Source organism: Branchiostoma floridae, chromosome 11 (genome assembly GCF_000003815.2).
Source record: "Branchiostoma floridae strain S238N-H82 chromosome 11, Bfl_VNyyK, whole genome shotgun sequence".
Classification (NCBI taxonomy): Eukaryota; Metazoa; Chordata; class Leptocardii; order Amphioxiformes; family Branchiostomatidae; genus Branchiostoma; species Branchiostoma floridae.
The window spans coordinates 17,511,003-17,518,195 of NC_049989.1; positions in this window are offsets into that span (position 1 = coordinate 17,511,003).

Genomic DNA, 7,193 nt, shown 5'->3' on the forward strand with positions numbered 1-7,193 from the left:
GAAGTGAACAACGGATTTCCCTTTTTTTGGTACCTTAGACCATTTTGTATGCAAAATTTGGGATGCTTATGTTCTATTCAAGCTATTTCGACAATGATACCAGCAAAATACCTCCGTTTCAAACAGCAATATTTCAAGGTAGCTATTCTTGTGACTTTAGTTTCGGCTGGGCGAGAGCAATCCTTGACTTTACTCGATACGTCAGGTGACGTCGTCTAAATATGTTTTCGTTCATTATTAATAAAGTGACGAAAAGGTCTTGATTAGGCCAACCTTAGTATTCTTTGTTTGTTGCTATCTTTAAGTTTGTTAACAATGTGCCCTATTTGCGGGTGTATCTACAGATAACAGCTAAGTTCCGCTCCACTTCTGACACTCGTGTAATTCGTGGTTTAGTCAAGCCTCACCGGGCCGTTAGGTCTTGCACCATTGCTCGTTGACTTAAGATAGTTCAGTCTCAAGGAGTTCACTGACCATTCGGTCAGAAGAGCAGCAAAATCGACTGCCTGCAAAGCCGGAGTTTCAGTCGAAGATATCATGAAGGCGGCAAACTGGTCTAATTCTTCGACGTTTGAAAGGTTCTATAATACGACTTTATACAATTCCATGGTCCGTCTCTACATGGTCCTACTATTTTATTATTGCTCGATGTTCGCTTTCTAGTATCCTCATCTTAAGTTCTTCGGCCATTATTGTATGCTACAAAATCGGCTTACTGGCCAGCAGACTGTAGAATCAATAAGGCGTGAGATTTTGGAACAAACAGTCCGACCTGATGAGCTTATAGAGGCCTTGGTGGACGCTGCGTGAACGGAAGGTCATGAGAAGGCGGCATAGTTTAAAAGCATACCGGTCAGTTAAAACCGAATATATTCAAACCTTGTTTAAAGGAGGTGCTGATTGACCATTTTGGTTGTAAAACGTTAAAAGATTCAAGAAAGGCCTATCGGCAATTGTGAATAGGCCTCAAAACATAGAATCAGAAGAGCTCCCAGGAACACAGTCTGTTGTAGTTGGCTTTTAATCCTGACGTCAGACTCCACTAATGCATTGTCAACCTTTGAGATTTCAACCCTTACAGCAGATGCCTTGTTAGGCAATACTGTAGTGTGTGGAGATTACTGGCAAGAGGAGGGAAGACTACGAACATATTTCAGTGAAAAACCGAAGCCCTAAGAAGGACCCTGATGTCCGTTAAAGACAAGGTTAGAGACCAGCGCGTAGACGCCTGGGTAAGCAATTACAATTTAAGTGACCATGTCCATGGTCACATGGTCGGTACCTGTAGACAAGGCACTAGACATCATCAGTCAGAGATTGGTGACAGATACAACACTTAGACAGCGCTCGTCACTCAAGCCATCACATGTCATCAGTTTACTTAAAGTTTGTTTAAATTGCACATATTTTGTATATAATCGAGTTTTCTATCGGCAGGTACATGGGGCTGCCATGGGCTCCCCTGTTTCACCTATCGTATGTAACCTGTTTATGGAACAATTAGCCATCAACACAGCCCCCCACCCACCGTTATGGTGGTTCCGTTATGTAGATGACACACATACAAAGCTAAAGAAAGCCTATGCTGATGAGTTTACTGAGCACTAAGTTTTTAATAGTGTGCCCGTTCTTTTTACTACAGCTGTTTGTATTATGTGAATGTCGTCGCAATTCAGCTATCAGCTGCTATGTCGTACATGTTGCAATAAAACTTGTCAAACTTGTCAAACTTGTCAAACTTGAACAGTTTAGATCTTGATATTAAGTTCACCACTGAAGAAGAACAAGACGGAACCTTACCTTTCTTGGATACACTAACTGTGGTAAAAGAGGACGGCTCGTTGGACATAACAAGTTATAGAAAACCCACACATACGGACCAGTATTTAAATTTCCACTCTAGTCACCCATTAGAAGACAAATTGGATGTCATCAGTACCTTGTTCCATAGGGCTGATTCTATCATCACCAACCCGGAAGACAGAAAAAGAGAGAAAGAACACATTACTCAAGCTTTACGTAAGTGTGGTTACCCCGAGTGGGCAGTGTCCAGAGCGACAGCACCCAAAACTACTAGGACTGGCAATCAAAACCGCCCCACTACCATGAACAAGGGACTAGTAGTGTTGCCATATATTCAAAATTTGTCTGAAGCCTTACGTAGAACCTTCAACTCACACGGCATTAAGACCTGCTTTAGGCCGACTAGGACACTAAGGCAGCTTTTGGTGGCGCCTAAGGATAAGACGCCCAAAGAACACAAGTTCGGCGTGGTTTACCACATTCGTTGTACGGGACAGAACCTCAGAGGTCCGTGCACTGAGTCGTACATCGGGGAAACGGCACGATCATTAAGAACCCGTTTCATGGAACATAAACGTCGCAGTTCAACATCTTCAGAAGTGTCTCAGCATATACACGTCGAATCTCCGGGCCACTCCGTGTCTCTGGACCAAGTTCGCATCTTGGACTCTGAACAGGATTGGTTTGTGAGGGGCGTCAAGGAGGCTATCTACATCAGGGCACATCAACCCTCATTGAACCGTGACGGTGGCAGGTTTCGCCTTCCCGCCATTTATGATTCGCTGCTACCTGACGTCATCCGACGACTTCCGGATTAGTGCAGCGAATCATTCATCCGATGAAGGTCGGAGTGTTCGGCCGAAAATTTATGGTGAGTTTCTTCCCTTGTGTTGGAACAAAGTTTAAACTTTTCACTATGGAATTTACCAACACAGATGAGCTTTCATTCGGACAATTTAAGTGGCAGGCAAAACCAGAAGGGACAGTAGGAAGTTCAATAAAGCAATAGTGACGCTATGGGAAGTCATTGTAAAGCTAAAGCTTGATCTGAACTAACAGTATATCCATTCACAGTCAAACCATCTAGAACGTACGTGATATGTGTACTGGTTGCGATAACTTCAAGTGTCATGGATGGCTGAAACGTACATTTCCGGTACTTTATAAAGACCATTATATTTGAAAATGAAGACAAGGACAGATGTAAGTTGAATTTTTTTAATCACTTTTGGAGCAATATCATTTTATAAACCCCATGCATGAAAACGGAGTATGGGAAATTTTCACAAATATGGAGTTCCTAGACCACGTCCAGAATCTGGTGAAGATGATGATGATGACTGGCAAATTTGCAAGTAAACCAGGCCATTATGATCCCGGCACTGAGGGGGCTGAGGGGAAAAGGCAAGGCTGGCGGGCCACGCAGAACTTCCCAAATACTCCGCCACCATGACACACCCTTGTGTATGAGGACAATCCTTTACTGGGGGAGATCATTTGGCGGGCTCACGGATCCAAGATTGACTAAAGGGTGTTTACCCCGTTAGTTTCAAATTATCTATTCTAAGTCGTAATATAAATGCGGTTGTGTTGAGTTACGAGATGTTGTGAGTAATAGGTATACATAAATATAGTCTAAAAGTATTGAGAGACTAAAAGAAAGCACGTTAGGTTAAAATCAGCAAATTCGGGGCCCCCTGGATCTCTTTCTGCGCAAAGCGAGAACCAGTGCGTCAGACAACTCCAGAAAGACATCGAAGAAGAAGAAACAACCTGCTAGTAAGAAGCAACCTCGAGAGACAGCCCGCCAGCCGTGCCGTCCGAACCCTCACGGAAGCAGCTTCGGCCCTGAAGGAGGGGGACAACAACAGTAACAGTGGTAAAGGGCACAAGGACAGTCACACGGAGAAGGCACCCCCCGCGAGTTATGCCGTACTCACATACATGAAAGGCATTACCGAATGATTAAAACTTGAACTTTACTCCTGATAAAGATGGTTCAGACATGAGTGAGTTTCCCACATTTTACAAACAGGAAATATCTTTCTACTCTGCTGGTGGAGGAGGTAAGAACAAATCCATCCTCTAGTGTAGGTGAAATAATGGGAAAAATTATACTATGGTGCAACAAATATATAAGGTCACATGGTAAAACAATTTTGTTTTCATCCTGGATAAAAAAAAAGGTGTAATATTCAAAAAGACATTTTCCCATTAGACAGGCTCATGTCTCTAGATCACTACCCTCAGCTTAACACAAGACCAGATGGTATTATTGAATATATATATGTTTTGGGAAATTCGCGGACATTGTTACCAAAGAAATATGCAGTAGATTGAACACAGGGGCAATTAGGCTGTGGAAGAAGATTGGGGAATCTGACCTCCACCCCCCTCCCCAACATGGTTATGCCTCCAACGGTAGGGCCTTGAAAGCCGAGACTATGCTGCGACTGATGGTTCTTGAATTACTGGATAAAGGATATCCCTTTCACACTCAATACGTTGGTAGATGTTCCCAGAATGATACAGAGGGATTCATACTTAACATTAGTGGACGATAAGAGTGGATCTGACCACATGTCGGTAACAAAACAGTCAAACCTTATTAGGTTTCCTATGGGGAGGGTATGTATATTTCGTCCGTCGCTCCATTAGTTTGCGATTTGAAATAAGTTATTTTCTTTATTACACCACGGGAATGGTTGCAACCTCATATGCTAGATATTTGGGAGTTTCCGCTGCGCAGTATATAGATAACAGAAGTGGCAAAAGGTTAGAAGGAAATTTTGCTCTGCCCCTCCGAAAAGGGATTCAAACCGGACACCAAAGGACTTCCATAGGACCTATAGGTGATCCTATGTGAACCTTAAATACTGTAAATTTGGAATAACTAAGATGGCTACCAGAGAGGACGTCCTTGCGGAGGTCTCCCATTACTGGAGTGTTTTGTGCGCTCCCCCAAGATTTAAGATTTCGTGGCAAGTACCTCATGTTAACTTGAATGGTGAGGACAGTGCCTGCAAAGAGGAAATGAAGATCGGAAAGCGGGAAAAACTACAGGAGACGGTTTAAAAACTGAACGACTAACATGGCAGAGAGCTCCGTTACTATTTCCGACATAAACTCCGCCATTGAGAGCACACTACAGCCTATCAAGTAAGACCTGCAACAGGTAGCAAATTGGACAATTAAGGGTTGTACGTGAAGACTTTGACAAGATTCTCAACCGTCAAGACAAGTTAGAAGATCGGATGTCCCGCGTAAATAGGAAGAATTGACGACGTAAAAAATAGAACCCACCCTCCTACCCCCTGCCTTGGCCCTTTGTCTTTGAGTTTTGTACATTTGTGTTGAGGTTGCACTGATTTTTTAGATATATTATATTTGACCCCGTTTACATGTACTTGGCTTTAGTACAAATATCCTGGTTCTTGATTTTGTTGAATTTTGTTCAGTTATGTATGTTGCAAAACATGGTCAAGATTTTCGAGCTCTCGTGTGTTCCTTAAGTTTTTTTGAATGAGTGAGTCTAAACAGGAAGAAGAGAGACAAAAGGTCTCACGGTTTGCATAGTTCTTTGAGTAGGTCGCGTTCTTGTGGTAAACATACTCATGAGGGGTCTTCGTCTCGTCGAAGAGATAGTTCGCTGCCACCACGTGGTGGCCACGGCAAGTCACAGCATGTCTACGCCCCCCTCCCCCAGGAAGCGTACAGAGTTGGCGTATAGAGTTAACGCGTATAGAGTTGACAGTGCCATGGGAAAAGGAATGCGACCTTGGCCATGAAAAGAAGAGGGATAGATTTTATAGCTATTGCTAGAATGCAGGGGGAAAATGTGGAACACTTGGCTGTTCCCTGTCACTAGACGAACGGACCTAATATGTAGACGTATGCTGACGGATTACAATTTGCAACACCTGACGGATGCTGACGTATGTTGACAAATGCTGACGGATCCCAAAAACCATCACGGATCCCAAAAAATGACGGATCCCACTTACATCCGCAACGCATTCGTAGGAATCCGTAACTCACGGTGGATGCAAACACGGAACCCGTATACTTACGTGCTTCGTGACGGATGCTAACACTGCATCCGTATGGATACTTCCTAAATTACGGACCCTATACACATACGTAACGCATTCGTTGGTATCTATAAGTCACTAACGGATTTAAACATTGCATTCGTATGAATACTTTACTTTTAACGTAAACAAAAGCATACGCGGTCAGGATTATTGTTTATCAGCAAAAACTGTTCAGATGCAGACGTATACGAATTCGCAACATCCTGACGGATGCTAACGGATCCCCAAGATTACCAAAAGTCACGGATCACATACACAGCCGTAACGCATTTGTTGGCATCCGTGAATCGCTGTGAATGCAAACACGGAATTCGTGTGCTTACGTAATTGGCGGATGCTAACACAGCATCCGAAGGATACTTACTTTTATGTATGCGTGGCTAGCACTCTTGTTTTTGAGCATATATTTTATTTTTTAGATTGGTCATATCTTTCCCCCTTTTTGTACCTCGGACACCACAGTTTGTAACGTCAATACAAGTGAGACAATCCACGTTACGCTAGATACCAGAATACTCGGATTCGTAAGGATGCGAAATGGTTTTTTTCTGCATTCGTGGCAAGATTACCAACAATGCACTGCTCCAGTGGATTGCTCCAGTGGAGGGGATTCCATTGGAGCAGTGCATTGTTGGTATATATGGCAAGAAATCGGACATAGAAAAACATGACCCATTTCAGAACTTTACAAATAACTTTACACTGAAGAATACAGCACCCAAGGGAATTCAATCTTTAGGCAAGACTAATAATGAAAGGTTATGTAACCTCCTTTTCTTATGCTGTCCTAGACATGGTTGTCTTTATACCAAATCTTACATATCTTATCTTTCAGGCACGGGTCATCTATATACCACAATTTGCGTTCAACAACGGAGAAATGCTCCGAGAAAAAGACATTAGTTACATCTTGCAGACACAGGGCCAGGCTCTCCCATTAAACAGAGGTCCTGAGAAAAGAAATATTTCCAAACCTTACACTTTACACTTCACAGACGCTTTTATCATAAGCACACAGGCCAAGCGAAAAAAAAGAGGCTTATTTCCAAATCTTACACTTTACACTTTACACGGACACGGCTCATTAACCGCATTACAGGCTGAGAAAAAAATGGAGGCCTTTCCTAATCTTACACTTTACACTTTACAGACACGGCTATCTTAGCACACAGGCCCTGAAAAAATTCGAGGCTCTTTTTCCAAAGCTTACATTTACACTTTACAGACACGGCTAATTGACAATGACCCACCACTCTCAGCGAAAAAAACGGGGCTTTTTCCAAATCTTACACTTTA